Raw genomic sequence first — 25,081 nt, 5'->3', positions numbered from 1 at the left:
AGAATTTACTTTGCCTTACAATATTTTTGAGCAACACTCATCATTTTCTACCTTGAATGTATTCTGAATTAGGAAAACAGAAAAAAAAAAAAACACCTTGTACCAGTCCTTCAGGTATTCCCTAGATAGATTAGAAGAGATAAAACAATGATGGTTTGATCTGCTCTGTCAAGAATCAGGGACAAAGCATGCTACCATTTTTTTAAAAATCTATTGAAATGTTGGAGATTACATCTAGGACCTCACTCATTCTGAGTAAATGCTCTGCTACTGAACCACATTCCCAGCCCATGCTATGTACCACCTTTAAGACTGCCACCAAGGGCTGGGGATATGGCTCAAGTGGTAGCACACCCACCTGGTGTGGGTGAGGCAAGAAGTGAGATCTGAGTACTTTGCAATTTTGCTTCCCTTTTCAGCCAACTACTTGTGTAGCACATTCCCATAAGCTGCCAAAAGCCATCACATAGTTCCTACTTGGCAGGCTGCATTCTGATTTGGTAACATTGTTTTGGTTAACATTTATTTGATCTAAGTTAATTTATGCACCACCCCCAACCATTTTCAGATATTTTGTTTCTTTTGTCAATTACTTCTTTGTGTCCTTTGCTCAATTTCCTACCAGGTTAGCCATATTTTTCATATTTTGTACTTGAAAGATTTCTATAAAATTTGAAAGATCACTATATTGTAATGTTATAATCATATTATATTCTCCAAATTCATTTCCTAGGTGGACTGCTAATTAAAGGTTGACACAAGAAGCAAGGCCAGTATGTGCTAAAAACAACCTACTTCCCAGAGGCCTTGGAACAGATCTGCCTTGCTTCAGGGCCTAATGGTGGTACAGATTAATGGTGATGGAATCAAAGGAGCAACTGGGGAAACGTGAAACATGTTTATGGGAGTGGAGGGTAAGCAGGGTTGAGGTAGGAATAAGAATGTAAAAGCTATGTGGCAGAGCAAAGTTTTTCACTGCAGTGTATCCATACCATTAGCAGCCTCTCTTCTGCCTTTAAAATCTAAGTCACTCTATGTAGCATAGTTCCTTCACCTCCATACCAAATAGTAATGGAGGTTCTAGTTCTTTGATTAATAGACCGACAGCATTTATTCTTATCTGTTTTCATTGCATATTTGTACTTTTCCTTTTGGTTTATTGCCTATTTCTATTCTTGGCTCAGTCTTTCTCTTTGAAATGGCTCATTTTTTCACATTATGTGTGCCATATGTTTTGCAAATATTTCCATACTTTTTTTTCTTTGCTTGCTTCTGACATTTGCAAAATTATAAAGACAGGGATGAGTTAGGCTGTGCAAATAAAAGCAAGTATATGACTGAAGCTCTGTGTGTGTGCTTGCTGATGTGCATAGATGGGGATTTTTCAAACTTGGCACTGTTGACATTTTAGGAAAGAAAATTTTTTGCTTTGAGTGAAATACCTGTGCATTGAGGAATGTTTAGCAACATAACTTGTCTGTAACCACTACACACCAGTAATTTATTGCCTCCATTTTGATAACCAAAAATGTCAGATGTCGCCAAATGTCCTCTGGGGAAAAAAATTTTCCTCAGTTGAGATCCTCTGGTGTAGAAGAGTAGATATATCATGTATAAAGATGTATAAAGACATAGTATTATGAGATTTAGTTGGTAAACAGGGAACAAACTTGGTATCAGTGTTAGAGGGTAGTTTCAAGGGAGTCAATAAAATAGAGCATCACGATACATTTTTACAGAGCTGGTGAACCAGTGCTACTTTGTACAATTTTGTGCAACTTTGGATAGTTTCTTTTATCTCTCTGGGTCTCAATTTTCCATTTGTAAAACCAAATAACTGGACATAGTTACCAATAAAATCATATCCAGCTGTCCCAATTCCATTGTCCTGCAACTCTGGGACAGTGATAAATTTGCAGCTACCTGTTGTGCCTTTGTGAGATATAATTTTTAATCCCATGCTGTTTCCTACCTTCACCCGAAAATGAACAGAAATGAAGCCTGAGTTTGATTAGTTGCACTTTCAGAGACTCATTATTTTCTTGAGCAAGTAGATTCTAAAAGAAAGAAAATTTCTCATCAGATAGTGCAAGCTACCAGCATTCCCTGCAAGCTAGTGGGTGAGAGTGACCTGTAAGCCTTTACAATTCAGGGAATTGTTTCTTGGCAAGATATGAAGGTTAGCAAAATTATCCAGTGCTGTCCTGAGATTTTCGGTATCTCTACTCTCCTACTGACAAAATGTTCCTTTATTATCACAGATGTCACCATATTGAGAAAATGAAAGATAAAACTTGTTCCTCCTCCTGCAAAAAGTTCCTGCTGCTGTGAACAGAGGCAAAGAAGGAGAGGGGGTCCCCCATCCCTCGTGAACATATCTCCCTACATTTAAATACCACCACAGAATTCAGGAACCCTGGACATAGGCCCTAGACATACCACTGGAACATCTTAGAGAGCAAGGACTTCAGAAGCTTCCCCAGAGCTGAGTGAACCCCAAGTTAACTTTGGAAAACTAAAGTAAAATGTGTTTGCATTCTTTGTGGGGTCATATTCTGCACTGTTACCTGATGGCAGACCTTTACTTCCACAAGTGAACAAAACTGACACTTAGGAACATGCAGGGTTTTTCTTCTCTGAAAATTTGGACATTTTTTGGTGGTTTAGGGGAGACTAATTGAATTTATGAACACTAGAACAGAGATTGCACAGGTAGAAGCCAATGTGAAGATATTTTAGCTTATTTCACCTACTATGACCAAAAAACATGACAAGAACAATGTAGAGGGGGAAGTTAATTTTGGCTCATAGTTTTAGAGGTTTGGTCCTTGACCAGCTGACTCTATAGCTCTGGGCTCAAGGTGAGGCAGAACATCATGGTAGAAGGAAAGCATCTTAGGACATGATCACCAAGAAGCAGGGAGAGCCCCACTTATCAAGGAGAAAATATAAACCCCAAAGGCACATTCCCAGTGACCTACTTTATCCAGTCATAACCTACCTGCCTATAGTTACTGCTCATTTAATCCGTATCAGGGGATTTACTCACTAATTAGGTTACACCTCTCATAATCTAATCATTTCACCTCTTCAAATTCTTGCATGGTCTCACACATGAGCTTTTGAAGGCCACGTAATATTTAAATCATCACAGAAGTTATATGGTATGTGTGTGTGTGTGTGTGTATATATATATATATATATATATATATATCCTATATATATCTCTTATATATATCATATATATATATATATATATCTCCTATATATATATATATCATATATATATCTCCTATATATATATATATATCATATATATATATATATCTCCTATATATATATCTCCTATATATATATATAACTGTATAACATATATAACTTTAATTCTTTGAATTTTATTTGAAAACCTCATTTTTCTTAAGCTGTGAAGCAATTTATAAAACCTATAATTTTATGCAAATATTTAGTCATAGATGAAATTAAGAAAATTCAATATAATTTGTTCTTTAACTATTGGTCAATCAACTTCTAACTTTCAGTGGAGTGGTAGGGAAATATCCAGATAGGAATGGGATTAAGGGGATACAGGAAGAAAGGAAAAGGAGGAAGTGTTTTTAGACAATGTGAGGGGGGTCTCATTAAGACTGCCAAGGAATCCCACTAAATTGGTGTTTCAGTCAGTGATCATTGCTGTGACTAAAAGATCTGATCAGAACAATTTTAGAGGAGGAAAATTTTATTTGGGAGCTCACAGTTTTAGAGGTCTCAGTCCATAGACAGCTGGCTCCATTCCTCAAGGCTCAAAGTGAGGTTTAGAGATCATGGCAGAAGAGTGTGGTGAAGGGAAGCAGCTCACATGATGATCAGAAAGCAGAGAAAGATTCCACTCTCCAGATATAAAATATATACCCCATAGCCATGCCCCCAGTGACCTACCTCCACCAACCACACCATACCCACCTTCAGTTACCATTCAGTTAATCTTCATCATGGGATTAATTCACTGATTGGATCAATGCTCTTATAATCCAATCACTGCTACTCTAACCCATCTTGCATTGTCTCACACATGAGCTTCTGGGAGACACCTCACATCCAAACCATAACAGATGGTGCATATATAATATGGCCAGGGGATGAATCTCACTGAGTACTAAATGGGACCTTCAGCTGTGCACGGTGAGTGGCTCTAATGTTTCAGCTTGTCAAGGGGAGAACATAATCTTGAGTACCCACTTCAATCCCACTTCAATAAGAGCCTTACCTATCTTCTCTGTGCTGACTACTTTGGAGGAACTGAGCTTCCCCATGAGACCTGTAGGACAGTCTGTAGGGCCTCTCTCTCCCCTTACCTGAGGAGTTGGGTGAGTGTTTTCAGAAGTGTGATTAGAGATCAATGACTGTACTTGGTGGGGGGGTATGTGAAAAGAAATTTCAAAATGAAAACAACACATTTAACTTTTCACTAATTCCTCACAGAGATAGACTATGTTACAGTGTATGCCCAAGGATATTTATGACATCAATATCAGAAAATTCAAACAATTTAAATCAACAGACATCTCACTGAGATTTTAGCATATTAACTGAATTGTAGCATATCCCTACTGTAAAACACTATACAATTGTTAAAAAAATTAGATTTATGTACAAGAAATGACATAGTAGGATGTCTAAAATATATTAAATGAAAAGAACAAATTTGTAAAAAAAAATAAGAAATAGTCATTTTAATAAAAGAATATACACACTATTGAAATGTTTATAAGAAACTGTGAACAGAAATCTTCATTTAATTTTGACTAAGAGGATAAAAGACATTACTTATTTGCTCAGTTATTCCAAGAGTCCTGATATGTGCTGATATAACACACAACTGTTTTGAGACTCATTTTTCAACATGGATACAGGCTGAATTATCTAGGTGCATCCTATACCATGTTCTACAAGATTTCACAGCATCTGGCAGCATGTTCCACTACTTTCTCACTGATACTCACAAAAGTCATGTTGGATTCCTTCTTCTTTCTCAAATTCAGTGAGTATGACAACCCTAACCTCCACAAATCATTGATCCAATATTACCTTCTCAATGATGCCTTCCCTGACTACCTTACTAAAAATTATCTTCTCATTGAGGGACACATTTACACATACACTATTAAAAATCACTATATACCTATAGACCTGTTTTAATTTTTCAACCCAGAATTAAGTACGTTCCAATTTGCAATTTAATTAATTTATTTTATGGTTTGTTTCCCTCTCATCATCAATGTAAGCTTATATTTGTTGAAGAGGATCTTTAAACAATGAAACCACTTACAACTTGTCTTTCCTCTGTAGATTGTTTGTAGGTCCAGTAGGGAAACTCTGTGGGGATGAGGTTTGTGGGATTGACAGTTACACTCCTATAGCTTCAGAACATGAATGGACTCTTCTCCTGGGTCCCAGGGACAAACTTGAATGATGCCAAGGCTTTTTGCATCAGAAGCTGCAGTCACAAGGCCATGACTTGTTTTTGAGACCGTCCCAGATCTCTCTAGTTGAGTGCAGGCATTGGCAGTGTTCAGAGCTGTTGGTCACTGTTTCTGGAGCATCGAGGCCCAGGTGGGAACTTTCCCAGCTCTAATACACTGACATAGGTGGAACTGGGGTTTTGTATCAGTGTCTAAAGTCCTAAGGTTGTGGGCTTTGAAGAGGACCCTTTCTAGATCACACCAGATGAGCACAGTTGTTGGTAGCATCAAGGACCGCCACCAGCTGAGTTCCTGGAGCTTTGGAACCAGAGTGGGAGACCTCTCAACTCCTAATGCATAAGCATGAGTGAGACTAGGATCTTTCAGCAGTGTTTATCATCTCAAGGATACTAGGTGGAAAGAGAACCTCCTCTAGATAATGCTGTGAAAGCACAGATACTGGTTGGCAGTGGCTGAGACCACTAGCAGCTGAGCTTCCCAAACCATGAAAGTTGGTCAGGAATTTTCCTAGCTCTAGATAAACAGGCATGGGTGAAACTGGGATTTTTACAATTGTGCATACAGTCCAAAATTGTGTCTGGGGAGGAGATCCTCCCCAGTTCCTGGGGTGTGGGTGTTGGTAGGCATCAGGTTTGTGACTGTGGCACCTACTGGTTCTGAAGTTGCAGGACACTAAGAGGGCTGTTTTTTGGCCAGCAAGGTGTGCACTGGCCCAGGCTTCTGACAAGATCCATATTCAGTTGATAACCATTATGCCAATGTATGTAGCAATGACTCTTTTGGTGGTTTGTGCTCTGGGAATTTAGAGAGGTACAAAGCGTGTGACTTCTTTGGAGCAGAGGAGTCATTTTAAGATCAAATATCCAACCTGGATTTACAACTTGTAAGTACCATGGATTTCTCCTAGAGTTAGTTAAGATTGATGGTCTGTAAGGGCCTTACATGATCAGGCTTTTCTCAGGACCTTATCATATTCCTTTGCCCACAATATCTTACTCCCAGGGACATACCTGTCTATAGTCCCCCTGAAATTCACATGTGGCCCAGTAGCTGCCATTGTTTTCAGTGGCCTCCAAACTGCTAACCAAACTATGTTACCATCCCACTGTTGGCCCAATGCTCCAGGCCAAGCAAGACAGTACCTCAGATAGTCCCCAAGCCAGTTGGAATGTTGCAACAAGTTTCTCTCTTTCCCTTCCATCCCAAGGGAGGACCTGGCAATTGGGAGGCCTCCTCCTGATCATGTTGTACTGCACCAGGGACATGATGGGACACAGGGATTTGTAAGAACAGTAGTGAAATGCAATTGACAAGTTGGTTCCAGAGGCAGATTCTTACTAAATTCACAGAGTAGAAATGCCACTGATTTTTTTTTACTATTTTGAATATACCTTTTTTCTGGTTGGAGATTCACTTGGTTACTGCAGCTCCTTAACTGGTTCCTAGAGTCCTTACAAAACTACTTTGGTCCATATTTTTTCTGAATGTTTTTATGGGGGAGCAGGAGCCTGGAACTTCCTAGTATGATCTCCTACTGACATCACACTTTCAGGAAGATCTAATTTTAGAACCCTATTTAAGTCCATTTGGTTTTTCATTGCAGGTTCAAAGCATACTGTCTTTACAAAATACAATGCATTCTGGTCCCAACAGATATGTAATAGTCATATAGGCTTTTCACATTCATGGTTCTCTTTATTGTCTCACACAGTGCTTCCTTAAACCATTCAAATAAACATATACCTTGTGACCAAATAGGCAAGACCTCAAGGAGTATCTTCATACTCTTCTCTACCTCTAAAAGGATAAATGCCTTATTTCCTCCATATTACTGATCATATTCTTAAAACTATTAAATTTACTGATTTATTTTATGATTTTTTCTATACCTATTAACATGTAAGACCCATGAGGTCAGTGATCTGTGACTGCTTTGTTCCCTATTCTACCTCAAATGCCAAAAGAATGCCTGAAACACAGAAATATTTGTTGTATTCAGCTGGCTGATTTCCTGTTGCTCAAAGCCACCCTAAGTAAAAGTCTTATAAGTAGGTTCTTCTTTCCTCTCAGTGCTCTAAAAGCTATTTTTTCAAGCTTTGGTGTTATTGGCAAGGTCATATTAGTAATAATATATATTTGTGAAATCACTGCATGAAAGAACATGTGGAAATCATGGAAGCCAAATCACTTGATTAACACACAAAAGGGGATATATATATATATATCTGTAATAAGAGGCCATAACACTTTTATATCATTCTAATAAATAGTATACACATATTTATTAATTTCATGCTCCCAGAAATTCTTGGAGGGAGGTAGTATTACTATCTTTATTTTGGTGATAAATAGAAGAGTGGAGAAATAACTTGCCAAGCCATACAGTTGGTAAGTGGCAGACTCTAGCATTTCAGAACAAGAAGCCCAGCTTTATTGTTTGTGCCTCTAAATACTATATTGCAGTTTCTCTCCGGAAATCAACCAGTGGATAATCCTAAAGAAACTCCCAAGTAATCAGATAAGTTTTCAGGATGGAAATACTTCCCGGAACCCATGAGCTAACATTCTTCTAAATGATGAAATGCTGCATGTATTTCTGTTAAAACTTTCTAAATGAGGGCTGGGGATGTGACTCAAGTGGTAGCACGCTTTCCTAGCATGCGTGAGGCACTGGGCTCGATTCTCAGCACCACATTAAAAAAAAAATAAAATAAAGATGTGTCCGCCTAAAACTAAAAAATAAATATAAAAAACTTTCTAAATGAGAATACTTGTATTGTCACTCTTTTCAACATTAAGTGTCTTGACAATATTGAAATAAAAAATTAAACAAATGGTCCTTCCTCTGAATCTATAGCCTTGAGTTCTACCAGCAGTTTCAAATCATGTCACTTTCCCTCTGACCACACTAAATCATGCCCATATGTATGAGTACCCACCTAACAACACCTCTTGCAGATGGTGACAATGGAGGTCCTATATGTCCCTTTGGACTGAGAGGTTTCTTCTAGTTAACACTCAGATTTATTCATCCTTCAAATAGAACACTATATGCAATCATAAAATCCTTTAGATAATTCCTGGCTCAGGCATTTACTATTACAGGGGACTGGGCAAGCTGCTTCATAGAGATGAACCTCAGCATCCTGAATAAGAAAATAAGGATACTAACACATTCTAGATTGAGTTGTGAAGAGTAAGTGAGTTCATGCAAGAAAAGAAGATCACGCAATGCCTGGCACACCACAGGCAGTTGATGCAGAACCGTTAGTTTGAAACAATATCAGAATACATGGAATCTTCACTCAACACCATGTAATATGTTTCACTCCTCCTTTTCACACATATGCAATTTAATAAAGAAAACCAAAGTTCTGAAATTTGATTATGCTTTGACATATAAAGAAATTTGGGGCATGTGTACAACTACATTTGAATTCTCACTTTAAGGAAAGGTTGGTACAACCTGTCTGAGTACTTGGTTATCTTTTACTGCAAGAGAATGAAATAATATTTCAAGTAATCATTCAGTCTATTGTATAATATACTAAGAAATCATGTATAGGCCTTGAGAGGAGAGCTGGAACAGAAAGAAAGAGTTGTGAAGGCTCATTAAACTGGGTTCCCTTAAAACAGGTCTGATTTGGGCTTCAATCTTAGTGCCTGTTAGAGGGACAGATATAATGTTAATATATTTTACTTCACTTCTTTGGTTTTTATTCTCAAGTGCTCTTTGTTAACTCTGGGATTTAATTCAGACCAAAATTATGTTTTAGCCAGATGTGGTGGTGCCCACCTGTAATCCCAGTGGCTTGGGAGGCTAAGGGGCAGGAGGATCTGAAGTTCAAAGCCAGCCTCAGTAACAGCAAGGCACTCAGCAACTCAGTGAGACCCTGTCTCTAAATAAAATACAAAATAGGGCTGGGGGTGTGGTGCAGTGGTGGAATACCGCTGAGTTCAATCCCTGGTACAAAATATGTGTGTGTGTGTGTGTGTGTGTGTGTGTGTATATGCAGTCATAAAATCCTTTAGATAATTCTTGGTATAAATGAAATTATCTAAATAATTGATAATTCAAGATATAACTGGAAAGGAACAACAAAGGCCAATTGTGTGTCAGACACTTTAATTGGCAATACATTGAGAGAAAGTAAAAGTTATATCTAGGAGGCCAATTATGGGGGGGTCACTGTTTCTTTTTGCCTATTGATATAATTCTGAAGCTTTTTTAAGGAAAGGGAGACCATAGGTTCTTGTGCATGTCTGAAATTTATTTTTTTTCAGTGAGAAAATACACATAATCTTAACCCAGAATAACATGCTAATGTTCAATGGCTATTGGGTATAGGAACATTTGGTTGATATAATCATAAGAGGATGAGAATAGATATGGCTTTGTATGTGTTAAACCAGATTGTACTTTTGAGATACTGGATTCAGAAATAAATTACCCACAGAGGAAGATTTCTATCAGAGGTCCATGTTGCTACGTTGAAGAAAAAAAAACCTTTTTAACAAATGTGCTCAGAAAACTGGAAAACCATAGGTAGAAGAATGAAACTTGACCCCTATTTCTCACCCTGAACAAAAGTCAACTCAAAGTGGATCAAATACCTAGAAATTAGACCAGAAACTCTGAAATTGCTAGAAGAAAATGTAGGCCCAACACTCCAACATACTGGCACTGAAATTGACTTCCTTAACAAGACTCCTAAAGCACAAGAAATAAAATTTTTAAAAAATCAATAACTGGTATTGCATCAAATTAAGAAGTTTCTGCACAGCAAAAGAAATAATTAAAGGTGTGAGGAGAAAGTATATAGAATGGGTGAAGATCTTTGCCACCTGCTCCTCAGACAGGGGATTAATATCCAGAATATATAAAGAACTCAAAAAAATTAATAGCAATGGAACAAATAACCCAGTTTATAAATGGGCAAGAGAACTAAACAGACACTTCTCAAAAGAAGAAATACAAACGACCAATAGATATATTTTAAAAATGTTCAACATCTCTAACAATCAGGGAAATGCAAATCAAAACTACATTGAAATTTTATCTCATTCCAGTCAATATGGCAATTATCAAACAAACAAATAATTGTTGGTGAATATGAAGGGGAAGGTACATTCGTACATTGTTGGTGGGACTGCAAATTGTGCAAACTGCTCTGAAAAGCAGTACAGAGATTCCTCAAAAAACTAGGAATGGAACCACCACATGAACCAACTATTTCACTCCTTGGTACACAGCCAAAAGATCTAAAATCAGCATAATATAGGAATACAGCAATATCAATGTTTATAGCAGCACAATTCATAATAGCCAAACTATGAAACCAACATACATAATGGAGTATTACTCAGACATAAAGAGGAATAAAATTATGACATTTGCCAGTAAATGGATGGAACTTGAGACCATCGTACTATGTAAAATAAGCCAAGCCCAGAATGTGAGGAGGGAAAAGAAGAATAAAAGGAGGGATTCTCTTAAAATAGTAGAAAGATCAATGAAGTAGAGGAAGGGGATTGAGGAAGAGGGAGGAGGAACAGAATAAGGGAAGAACAGTGGAATGAATCTGACCTAATTTTACTATGTACATATATGAACATACCACAGTGAATCTCACCATTGTATGTATCCACAAAGCACTAATATCTAAAAACTGTAAGTAAATAGGAGAAATATCAGTAGAGTAGAGAGAAGGGAACCGGGGCAGGGAGGAAGGAGTGAAAGAGAACGTACTGGGGATGAATTAGAGCAAACTATATTTCATGCTTTTGTAATTGTGTCAAAATTAATCCTAATGTTATACAACTAGAAATAAATAATAAAATTCCATGTTGCCACAGAATTTACTTCCACTGGGCAAGCTGCTGAGGAATAGTTAAATACATACATAGGTATATACTTTGTTTCAGTACCATGAAACTGGACAATACAGACACATAAGGCAGGAACAAAAGGAGTAATGATGTGTAAAAATCCTGAGACACAGCCAGGTGTGGTGGTACACACCTGTAATCCCAGCAACTCAGGAGCCAGAGGCAGGAGGATTGTAAGTTAAAGACCAGCCTCAGCAAATTAGTGAGACCCTAAGGACTTAGTGAGACCCTTTCTCAAAATTTTAAAGAAACATAAAAAAGAATTGGGAATCTGGCTCAGTGGTTAAGCAACCCTGAGTTCAATCCCCATTACAAAAAAAAAAAAAAATCCTGTGTCACAGACACAACCCTATAGTGAAATATGTAAGAAATGAAAAATAGTCCTGTGTTGTATCAATACACCTAGTCTATTATTTTTTTGCTGATGGTGAATGTATTTGACTTTCATTCCCTTCTGTAAACAGACTTTCCCAAAGGGAAGGAATCCCTTTATGCCTCACTATATTTCCAGGTGGGTGGCAGATAAACATTACAGAAGAGATCAGGAAAAAGGGCACAACTAAACCAAGACACTAATATTAACATGAGGTCTGGCACAGAGATCCACGTCTACCAAGAGTTACTGCTGTGTCTTCTCCAGAAGTCCTACTATGATGCAATGTTCTTCTACAGCCAATGAGGAGCAGGCAGATTGGAGCCACGGAATCTCAGGCATGTTGAGGAAGTGGAGAAGGCGGTCATCTCTGAGGAGAGGGGCATGGGGTAAGTATGAAAACAACAGAATTGTTTTAAAGTTTATTAAAGGAATACTTAAACCCCTATATCCATTCTAAGATCCACTCAGCCATACATATTCTTCCCTGAAGCCAACAGAACATGGGAGGCTTATCTTCTGTACTTATTTATGAAAGCTGTAAATTTGGACATATTACACATAGAGAACAGCATATGAGAAAATTTCCCAAGAGAATTAGGTGAAATTCAGAACTCTGAATGTTTACCAGACTATACCAGGCCACACTAGCCCTTTCAGGTGCCAGAAAACTCACTGATATCTAACATCTAGGCAGAGACATCTGTTTTACTGATGCTGTCTTATCAGCCTGTGAACGGTGTCTGATCTTCCAGAAAGCCTTGGGATTAGTCAGTGACTGTCTTTGTACATGCTACCAGAATTAGTTTAAAATAAAGGTGATCCAGAAATATTTTCATGGCTCGGCAAGACATAGAGAGATACAACCAGTATAGTCAGTAGGCCACACTTCTTAAATGGCCTTTCTAATATTCAAATTCTATCAGAGAGCCAATAATATTGAAGTGTCAAGGATACAACTTTGAGGGAAACTGCCGCAGTCTGGCTGGGCACAATCAGGAGCCACTTGTCAAAAGAAACTAACTTTATTTTTAGAACCACACAAGCCAAACAAAACAGCCTCTCAGGAAAAACCCTCAGAGCCTCAACTGCCACCACCGGCTTTCCACAAGCCTCTCTCTCCCACACAAGCTTCTCTCCACCTCCCACAATCCTCCTGCTCTTGAGGCCGATTGGCTGGGTCACGTGGGCGGAGCCAAAAAAGTCCCCCAATGAGCAGCTCCGTGGTCTGAAAGGGCAGGGAAACAGCCCAATGAGCATCACCGCAGAGGAGCCAATCAGCTAGATGTTGCTGGGGCCGCTGTGAGCCAATCATCAGCCGGCAGCTGGAAGTTTGCTGGGACCCCTTCGGCTGTGGCTCTCAACATCTCCCCCTCTCTGTTTAAACAACAAGCATGTGGCTTAGGGACCGTGCCTGCCTTAGGTTGTCCAATAGTACATATGGTCCTTAGGTTGGTACCATTGCAATTGGATCTTACCCATCACTGACTACCGGTCCAGTATACAGCCACACCTGTGGAGAGGTCTTTGTACCAGCGGGGGGTGAGGTTCTTTGCCTCACCTCTGTTTAGCTGGACGATCATGACAAGCAGAAGGGAGGAAGATACACCAAGCCAATTGACGGCTCCTTTTGGAAAAATTGTACCACCGATGACATCATCAGCAAAAATACCCCAACACTACCACAAGTCGCTGCACCAACAGATAGTTCACAATGCATACAGGTGAGTTCACAATGTGTCCAGGCAAGTTCAGCAAGCAGTTCAGTGATGGCTATTGCAGAAGCTGTAGATTGGTTTTATCTTTGACTTCACCAGCACTGGGATGAAGATAGGAATTCTGGCAATAATGGCTAAAGAAAAAATTATGTAACATTACAGAAGGCACTAAAAGAAAACAATTCTCTTAACAATTTACATTATCTTTAAGAGAATTATTAAATATAATGAAAAGGAAAGGTGAAAGTAAACAAACAGATCTGTTAACTTTCTTTTTTGTTTACATATTAAAACAATCCTCAACAGTTGTTTACCCAATTTAAATTAAACCATATAAATCACGTGAAAAAAAATATTTGGATCCATTTTATCATGAGCGCTCATCATATATGATATATGGACATACATACATTCAAACATATAACACAAAACACAAGTGTGCACACATAATATAATACATACAACACATAACATTATAGTAAAGGCCTTATAACTTTTTACAGGTGAAATCTCCATTGCAATGTTTAAAAACTCTATAGTCAAAAAATAGAACTGATCAGCAAAACATTAACCTAGGTCTGTATGAGCTCAAAAAACAAAATAGAACTTCATGATATGGCAAAGGGCAATAATAAAATAGATATTGAAAAAAGCATCCTGGTTCTGTTGCAGATGTAAGAATAGCCAAACTGGAGTTTTGGATATCAGTTGTTATGGATTTGAGCCAAATCATCTTCTTTTTGGTCTGTAGAAATCGCTTTAGTTAATCTTTCTGGAATCCAAATCGGCTGCTGTTCTCCCTGTGGAAACACACAAACAGACCCCAGACTCCAGACAATTACTGGGTCAGGACCTTTCCATTCTCCTGTTAGAATATCCTTCCAAAGTACCTTGGGCTTATGCACATTTTTTGGACACATATGCCTTTCCGCAGCACTAAGTCCTGATGAATCCAAATTTAAAAAGTTTAGAGTAAAAAGGGTTATTTTAAGTTTATCTTTGGGGAATATATACCCCTTCCCAATTCCTTCTTTTTGCTTTAATAAGTACATTTTAATAGTTTGATGAGCTCTTTCAACTATGCCTTGTCCCTGTGGATTGTATGAGATTCCTGTTATATGAGTAATGCCAAATGTTGAGCAAAATTGTTTAAAAGAGGTAGAAGTATAACCAGGGGCATTATCTGTTTTTAACTGTTTTGGAACACCCACAGTGGCAAAATTTTGTAAGCAATGAGCTATAACATCTTTAGTTTTTTCTCCGCCATGAAGGGAGCCCATCAAAAATCCAGAAGAAGTATCAACTGTAACATGCAAATATTTTAATTTTCCAAATTCTGGCAAGTGTGTGACGTCCATCTGCCAAATATGGTTAGGTATCAATCCTCTAGGATTGACTCCAAGATTAACTTGTGGTAAAAAGGTCACACAATTTTGACATTATTTTATTATTTGTCTAGCTTGTTCCTTAGTTATTTTAAAACGCTTTTGTAAAGTATTAGCATTGACATGGAACTTTTTATGAAAATTTATAGCTTCTTCTAGTGTAGAGAAAATATGTATGTCATGTGTAGTTTTATCTGCCAAATCATTGCCCAAACTAAGGGCTCCAGGCAATCCTGTTTGTGCTCTGATATGTCCTATAGAGAATGGATCTTTTCTGTCCCAGATTAGACTTTGTATAGTGGAAAGCAAAGAGAAAACAGTAGAAGAAGGGGAAATCCTACCAGCATCTTCAAGAGATACTATAGCATTAACTACATACTGACTATCAGAAAATAAATTAAATACAGAATCTTTAAACATCACAAAAGCTTGTAAAACTGCATTAAGCTCTACCTTTTGAGCTTATTGTTTGGGTACTAAAAATGTAAAAGTTTGATCAGGGGTAACTATTGCTGCTGTACCATTATTTGACCCATCAGTGAATATATTTGGAGCATTCATGATAGGTGTTTTTCTTGTCATTTTTGGAAAAATTACAGGATGCAATGACCAAAAAGACAATAAAGGATTAGATGGTAAGTGGTTATCAAATGAAACATTAGATTTGCACATGATTATTGCCCAAGTATTTAACTCATTAGCTAACTGATCAATTTGATTCATAGTATATGGAGTAATAATTTTATTGGGAGAAATTCCAAACACTCCCTTTGCTGCTTTTATTCCTTTGAGTATTAATTGTCCTACAGCCTCAGGATACCTAGTAAGAATAGTGTTAGGAGAATAAGATAAATGTATCCATAATAATGGACCTTCTTGCCAAAATACTCCTGTAGGAATATTTTTGTTGGTAGTACAATAAATAATAAAGGCAAACTTATATCAATTCTATCCAAATGCATATTTTCCATATATGTTTCAATGATTTTTAATGCCTTTCTTGCTTCAGGCATTAACATTCGGGGTGAATTTGGATCTGATGGACCTTTTAGGATATCAAATAAAGGTCCCAACTCTCCTGTTGGTATACCTAAATAAGGCCTTATCCAATTTATGTCTCCTAATAACTTTTGAAAGTCATTAAGTGATTTGAGTTGATCTACTCGTATTTGAATTTTTGGTGGACGGACCATGGTTGAGGATAATAGAACTCCTAAATAATTAATTGGAAAATTTAATTGTACTTTATCTATTGCTATCTCTAGATTATAATTTTTTAATGTTTGTAAGTGTGGCATAACATTCTAGCAATGTGTTTTTAGCTTTGTGTGCTAATAATACATCATCCATATAGTGAAATATTTGTAGTACAGGATTTTGATTTCTAAGTGGCTGGATTACTTTGTTAACATAAATTTGACACATAGTTGGTCTGTTAGCCATCCCTTGAGGGAGTACTTTCCATTCATATCTCTGATCAGGACCTTCATGATTCAGTGCAGGGATAGTAAATGCAAAACGTGGACTATCCTCAGGATGAATTGGAATTGAAAAAAAAACAATCTTTAATATCTATAACTAAAACATACCAGGTTTTTGGCAAAGCAGACAATTGAGGAATCCCTGATTGAGCAGGTCCCATAATAACCATCTCATTATTAATGGCTTTTAAATCTTGCAATAATCTCCATTTACCAGATTTCTTTTTGATGACAAAAATGGGAGTATTATGGGGAGATACAGAAGGTTGTATATGTCCTTCTGCTAATTGTTGTTTGACCAGGTCATGGGCTGCTTGTATCTTTTCTTTAGTCAGGGGCCACTGAGGAACCCATACTGGTCTTTCTGATTTCCAAGTAATTTTTATTGTCTCAGTGGCCCTTTCTGAAAATCCAACCCATGTCTGTCTGTTCCTTGATCTATTCGTATTGGTGCTGCTATACCTTGTTCTTGTTTTTCTAATCTTTTTCCTTTCCTAAAACCTTGTCTAGTCATAATAGTGGGTGCATTTTGGTTGATGTTATTTGTTAATGTCAAACCTAATTGATCTAGGACATCTCGTCCCCATAAATTTACGGGAAGATGATCCAATACATATGGCTGTATAGTTCCTTCACATCCTTCAGGATCCTTCCAATCTAATACCATTGCACTTCTATGGGGATTAGTCGCCACTCCTAGGCCTCGAAGCGTTTGAGTGGCTTGTTGTAATGGCCAATGTTTTGGCCATTCTTGACGAGAGATGATGCTAAGGTCTGCACCTGTATCCAGTAGCCCATTAAATTCATGTCCTTGAATATTTAGTTTTAGCATGGGGCAAGAATCTAAATTTAAAGAAAGCATAGCCCAATCTACACCTGTGGAGCCTAATCCCTTGGAACCTCTTTCTACAGTACGACTGGAAAATTTATCATGTAGGCTGGGTATTATTAGTAACTGTGCTATTCTATCTCCTGGTGAAATTACTGATATACCCTTTGGAGAACTGGCTATAATTTTTATTTCACTTTCATAATCGGGATCAATTACCCCAGGACTTATCATAAGTCCTTTTAGAGTAGAAGAGCTGTGTCCTAATAATAAGCCTACTGTTCCTTTGGGAAGAGGTCCTTTCACCCCTGTGGGAATGATTTGAACTCCCATCTCTGGAGTTAGTACTGCTCTGGCGGAGGCGCAGATGTCCAACCCTGCGCTCCCTCTGGTTTGTCTGATGAGGGATCTGATGGACAATGTGTCCTGGGCACTACCCTGATGGGGTTGCTGGGTTCCTCCAGTGCTCCGTATATTTGTGGTTTTGGGCCCCGGAGCATTGGGCCCCCCTGTCCATTTTTTGGCAATGGAGCCTGATGCCTTTCTCCACGATATCGTGGATAAACACCTGGTCCTTGTTCATTTTTTGATGATGGAGTACCCTCTATGGTGGTTTGAGAACGGCATTCATTAGCCCAATGTCTCCCTCTACGGCATCGTGGGCAAATACGTGGTATTCTACTCCTTTGATACCTAGTTTTGTTAAACCCTCCTCCAATGGGGCAATTCCTTTTAAAATGTCCTGTTTGTTCACAATTGTAGCATGTTCTTGACCTGGCATCTAAAGCCTGTTTTACTGCAGCTGCCACAATTTGCCCTTGTTCATTAATGTCTCTGGCATCTAAAGCCTGTTTTACTGCAGCTGCCACGACTTGCTCTTGTTCATTAATGTTTCTACATAATTTAATATATGTGTTTAAATCTTCATGTTTCCATGGTCTAATGATATCTCTGCACCAATGATTCGCTTGCTCATAAGCCAGGTGTTTTAGTAATGGCATTGCTTGTTCTGTATTCCCAAAAACTCTGGTAGCTGTTTGAATAAGCCTATCTACAAATTCAGCATAAGGTTCATTAGCTCCTTGTATTACTTTAGATAATTGACCTTGTAAACCTCCATGTCCTTGTAAAGTCTTCCATGCCTTAATTGCATCTACAGCAATTTGTGCATATACACCAGGATCATATGCAATTTGTTGCTGCTGATCCTCATAAGGTCCCTTTCCTAACAACATATCTAGATTTCTCTGAGGATAACCAGCTGCTGCATTTCGCCTAGCCGTCTCCTTGCAAAATTCCTCATTGGCAACCTTCCATAACAGGTATTGTCCTCCATTTAGCACAGCTTTACACATATTAGCCCAATCTGCTGACGTCATGTTCAAGTTGTTAATGGATTCGACCATGCTTACAGTGAAGGGTGCTTGAGGACCATAGGTTGTTACAGCCTCTTTTAGCTGCTTCACTGTTTTGAAATTTAAAGCATGGTGAATTCGCTGTCCTCCTGCCTCAAATACAGGGCATGTTAATATTTGAGATCTTGTCTCAGGATCCCAACTATCAACTGCGGGGGTTGGGGACCTCCCAGCATATGGAGGTGGCCTTGTTAGTTGGACACTTACGTCCTCTGGTGATAGAAAGGTGTTAGTAGCAGTCTCCTGTAGAGGTGGTGCTGTTGGTTGGACACTTACACCCTCTGGTGATAGAAAGGTGTTAGTAGCAGTCTCCTGTTGTAACTTTCCCCCTGATGGCTTTTTCTGTTTTACACTTTCTTTCTCTGTCTGACTAGCTTGAGAGGCCTTCTCTTTTAGTTGAATCTTTTCCTCTGTCTGACTAACTTGAGAGACCTTCTCTTTTACTTGAATCATTTCCTCTGTCTGACTAACTTGAGAGACCTTCTCTTTTACTTGAATCAATATGTCTTCTCCTTCCTCTACCATTGTCTGAACTGAAGGCTTTGGACTAAGCAAACAAGATACGAATGTCCACAATGGCAATGTGCCAACTGGCAGAGTCCCTGGGCTTTTCTTTTCTATTCTTTTTAAATCTTCACCATGATGGCTCCATTGTGTTATATTTAACAACTCCTCCTTAAAAAGCCATGGGCTACATTTTTGTATTGTATCAACGTATGCCCTGACTGTTCTTGATTTTACTGAGATGCCTCCTTCCTCTAACAATTTACTTAACACTCTTTCAGTTTGTTTTTTTACTAATTTCTGATCCCGTATTTCTACTATAATACAACCCAACAAGATGACGCCAAACAAAACCGAGACAGAATGAAATAAAAAGGGAACAACAAAAAGTCATTATAGCCTTTCTATCCTCCTGACATGTACATCCGTCCTTTCTCCCTATCTGTTCCTCAGACGTAAATAGTTTTTCCTCAGATGTGAGCGGTTTTTCTTCCGTCTCACTCATCTCCAGGGACAGGCAACTTAAAACAAAAGTGAAGCAAAATAAAAGAGGAATCTTAAAATGGCTACCCATCCTCTTGCCCTGCCCTCAGGGGCGAGCAGTTTCACTTACCCTCAGTCGCTCCCCGTGCGAGCCACCAAATGCCGCAGTCTGGCTGGGCACAATCAGGAGCCACTTGTCAAAAGAAACTAACTTTATTTTAGAACCACACATGCCAAACAAAACAGCCTCTCAGGAAAAACCCTCAGAGCCTCAACTGCCACCACCGGCTTTCCACAAGCCTCTCTCTCCCACACAAGCTTCTCTCCACCTCCCACAATCCTCCTGCTCTTGAGGCCGATTGGCTGGGTCACGTGGGCGGAGCCAAAAAAGTCCCCCAATGAGCAGCTCCGTGGTCTGAAAGGGCAGGGAAACAGCCCAATGAGCATCACCGCAGAGGAGCCAATCAGCTAGATGTTGCTGGGGCCGCTGTGAGCCAATCATCAGCCGGAAGCTGGAAGTTTGCTGGCAGCTGGAAGTTTGCTGGGGCCCCTTCGGCTGTGGCTCTCAACAGGAAACAACAGTCCACAATTTGTGGACTGATTCATGAATTCTGACCTTCCTGTTCAGTTTTTTTTTTCAGACCCACGCAAGAGATCAGGAAAAGGTTAGTTGGCTATGCCTATTAATCATCATGATTAAAAATATCAGTGTGAAGACATTGGTATGGAATCACTGTCCCACCAGAGTGCCCAGACCCTAGATTAGATAGGAGTGATTGGGGAAGCCTCAGTTCCACATTCAGGGTTGTCATGGTAACCTGTTAACAGTAATTACTTAAGACTACTGGTTGGAAATTGGCAATGCTGGTTATATTGACATCTTTATATTCTCTCATGATTTCTAAAGCATTTGCTTCTCTTCCAACACACAGCATATGTAGCATTTTTAATCAGAAAAGAGGTTTAGATTGAAGAGGTCAACTAAATGAATTATGTTTTCAAAAAAATCTCATAAATAATTTTTATTTTAATTTGTTATATATGACAATGGAGTGCATTTCAATTTATATTACACATATAAAGCACATTTTTTCATATTTCATATCTGGTTGTACACAAAGTAGAGTCACACCATTCATGTCTTCATATATGTACTTAGGGTAAAGATGTCCATCTCACTCCACAGCCTTTCCTAGTCCCATGCCCACTCTCTTTCTCTTCCTCCCCTTTGCCCTCTCTAGAGTTCATTTAATCCTCCAATACCCCCTTAACCACATTATGAATCAGCATCCTTAAATCAGAGAAAACATTTGGCATTTGTTTTTTGGGGATTGGCTAACTTAACTTAGCATTATATCCTTCAACTCCATCCATTTACCTGAAAATGCCATGATTTTATTCTCTTTTAATGCTGGATAATATTCCATTGAATATATACCACAGTTTCTTTTTTAAATCTTTATTTAATTATTTTTATGTGGTGCTGAAGATCAAACCCAGTACCTCACATATGTGAGGCAAGTAAGTGCTCTACCACTGAGCTATAGCTCCAGCCCATACCACAGTTTCTTTATCCATTCATCTATCAAAGGGCATATAACATTGGTTCCACAGTGTATTTATTATGAATTGTGCTGCTATAAACATTGATGTGGCTGTGTCCCTGTAGTATGCTGTTTTTAAGTCCTTTGGGTATAGACGGAGGAGTGGGATAGCTGGGTCAAATGGTGGTTCCATTTCCAGTTTTCCAAGGATTCTCCATACTGCTTTCAATCCCAATGACATTCCTCATAGGAACAGAAAAAGCAGTCATGAAATTCATCTGGAAAAATAGGAGACACAGAATAGCTAAATCAATCCTTAGCAAGAAGAATGGCAAGTGGCATCACTATACCAGACCTTAAACTATACTACAAAGCAAAAGTAACAAAAACAGTATGGTATTGGCACCAAAATAGACTTGTAGACTAATGGTACACAATAGAGGACACAGAGACTAACCCACATAATTACAGTTATCTTATATTAGACAAAGATGCCAAAAATGTACATTAGAGAAAAGATAGCCTCTTCAACAAATGGTGCTGGGAAAACTGGAAATCCATATGTAACAAAATGAAATTAAACCCCTATCTCTCATAAATGATTTTTATGTTTTATGTGAATTAAGATCTCCATGAAGTCTTATTTTACAATATACATGCATATACTATTGAAACAATGAGGCAGTAAAGAAGATTGATAGCTGTATTATTGAACAATGCAATTCACGTGATTTTTACTAGCTCACCTATTTTTTTTCCTCTAGTAACTACAGTTTAACAGGCAAAAATTTCCTAGTTAAGAACCAAGAGAGAGTAAACAGTTATAAACATAGAAAATATGGAAAAATATCATCAATATACAAATTACATTTTCCTTTTATTAGAAAAACATCAAAAAGTTTAAAAAGGAACATATAAATCACCTATTCATCCTCTCCAACATACATGAAAAATGTATTGCTGTAAGATATTGGCATGCTCTCTCCTTTCTGATGTGCACCTATAAAAACTGGGATCTTAATTATAAAACAATATTTTGATTGTGATACATATTCAAGTTCATATAAGAATAATGAGAAGTCACCTTGATTTTCCCAAAACAGTTATTATAAAACCTCTCACTGAAATAATACTGACCATCCCACTGATTGAAAGTATGTTATTTATCATTTCATAATAACATGTGTGACTTTGCTGCAGTTTCCTATATTTTATTTCTATCAACAGGCCTTGGGCCAAGATTAGTGTATGTTTACACATACCAATGTGAGGGTGACAAACCAATTGTTCTTTTAGCTAGTTGAAAGAGCTGATTAATGTGATACTTTTTTATCCAAGATGTGTAGTTTGTGATCAGCTGTGCTCTGGGAAATTCCATCTCTTGACTTTGAATCCAATATTCTGGCCAGTAAATTCAGTTTTATACTCTTCATTTTCTTGACTTACTAGGGCTCACATACAACACAGGAGGTAATATTGAGGGACTAAAAAGGCACATATCATTAAAAAAAGGGGGGCTGGCTTTCTTAACTAGTATCTTGTGTTTCAGGAGCCAGAGGGAGAGGATTTCCACGCAATTCCTGGACCTCCAAGGTATAAAAGGTTAAAGAATGGGAACACAAGACTAAATTGTGTTCTTTCTGTTTTAACTTAGGATATGGTGTTTTATTATTTTTATTCATGGTAATTTTTCCTTTCATATTATGTGATCTGGATTTTGCAGTTCTGTACTTATTCTATCAGTGGATGAGAGGAGAACAGAACAATTCTCCATTTTCTCTTTTTAACTTATTTTTTTGGAGAAAAATGGCACATCATCATTTTAATACAATGTGAACTTTGAGATCAGGCTAAGAAAGTTTCTAAAATCATGGAGATTCACTGTGAGGACAGAAAGAAATGGAATAGTCAAAGGCCTACAAAGTGAAAGGGTGGCAACTGAATAGGCCAAGATCAGCAGTTTCTATGTAGTTCTCTTCAGGAGACACCTTAAGTGGATCAGAGAGTATCAATTGAACCAATGATCTTAGAACATTTAAAGGCCTCTGAAATGTGTAGGTGAATATTCTCTAACATTGATTTATTTTATCATCACATTAATCTGTTTGACAGACCCCACAATTGTTACAGAAAAAGGTTTTCTATTCTAATAGAGAAATCAGTGTTTGTACTTATTTTTCAGGTAGGATCTGTGCCCAGAGGAATGGCATGAGGACCTTTCCTATTAAAAGTATAGAAATAAGATGAAGCTAGTGAATGTAGCAATTAAATTGTTGTTTATGAGATTAGGCTGAATGGGTGCAACACTGCTTAGATTGTTTTCTAATTTCCAACTAAAATTAACCCAATCTCCAATGGGGGTGAACTCTCCTAGTTCAAAGACCTGGTGGCAGTAGGATATTGAGGGACAGATATCTTTACCTTAGTTCCCATCACAGGCTTCAGAAACCCTCCACCAGATCTGTTACACACAGTGGAGCTTTTCTGAGGGAAGGATCCTGGGAATGCTTCCCAGGGCTAGATGAAGAGAAAAATGACAGACCTGATAGGGACTACTAGAGTGAGGAAATTTCCTTTCTTTCTGCAGTCAATCAATGACCCAGATGAGGAACCTGTAGCCTTTGTTGTCTTGATTGAGATTATGCAGAACCAGTTTGAAGACAGTGGCATACCAAGCCAAACTGCTGCTCCCCGTGAGCCTTGGAAGTCCCCATTTAGGAGAATTATGGATTGTTTTGTAAGATGCTTTGGGTAAGAACTATTCTCCAATATTTCACCCTCTGATTATCTCCTCCAAATTGTTTCCCATTTCTGATAAATCAGAACTAACTCAAAAGTTCCCTCAGGATAAGCTGACCCTTTGTTTTCCTTTGTATGAGAAATTCCATGTCCTGAGACCATGCATGCTGCAAACACAGAGCCATGAATGGATATAAAGACCCCATCCACGGCAACATTTCTCCCTTTGTTGTAACTCTGTTGATTGTTTTATAATAAATGCTTGGACACTTGCTTATTTTTATGGTGCCTATCCATACAGGAAGAAACTTCGGAAGGGATGGAGATTGTTAGGGTTGGAAGTGGTTGGTTATTCACTAGAGAGAACTACTACTTTATTTAGCCCTAAGAGGCTGTAATCCCACCATCAAGGTGGAGATTGCCTCTTTTTTAATCTGATTATATTTATTCTCACATTTGTATTGATGCATTATAGTAGTACATAATGATGAGATTTCTTGTTGCATATTCATACATGCACACAATATAACAATATATTTTGGGATTGGATATTCCCTCTTAGATAGGACTATCACCAATAGACAGTGTTATTTTTCCACATAGATGTTGGCACTTAACCTGAGAGGGACTATTCGATGTGGAAACTGAGAAGAAATAGTCTCTCTCCCTAACCCTCAGCTTTCTAAATATACCAACACCTCATATAGAAGGCAGGTGAGCAGTGACTTGAGGACAGTATTAGAAATGAAGTTGTCTCAGAATCCTAGAGAAAGGCTTTAATTTTATTATAATCAGCTCACAAATATTACCACCCTACCCTCAATAATATAGCATCCCTCCCTCAGTATCGTGTTGGTTTTTCTCATATTACATGATTTTCCTCCCCTTAATACCCTGATAGGTAATAGAATATAATATTTTCCAAGAAAGAGGAAACATTTTTGATCATGATTGATTGACCCTAAATGCCACACACCTTGGTAAGGCCTTTGGAGAATTTGTTTTAGAATTTTTTAGAATATTCCAGAATGAACATACAATATTATTTACTAATTAATATTATCAAAAAGCATTCAACAATAATTGGAAGTCTAGGTAAACATTGTTGCTTGTAATAACTTTTTTTATTTATTTTATTTATTTTATTTTTATTTATTTTATTTTTTAAATACATGACAGCAGAATACATTACATTTCTTATTACACATATAGAACAATTTTTCATACCTCTGTTTGTATGT

Source organism: Marmota flaviventris, chromosome X (genome assembly GCF_047511675.1).
Source record: "Marmota flaviventris isolate mMarFla1 chromosome X, mMarFla1.hap1, whole genome shotgun sequence".
Taxonomy (NCBI): Eukaryota; Metazoa; Chordata; class Mammalia; order Rodentia; family Sciuridae; genus Marmota; species Marmota flaviventris.
Note: the sequence above shows the minus strand (reverse complement) of the source record.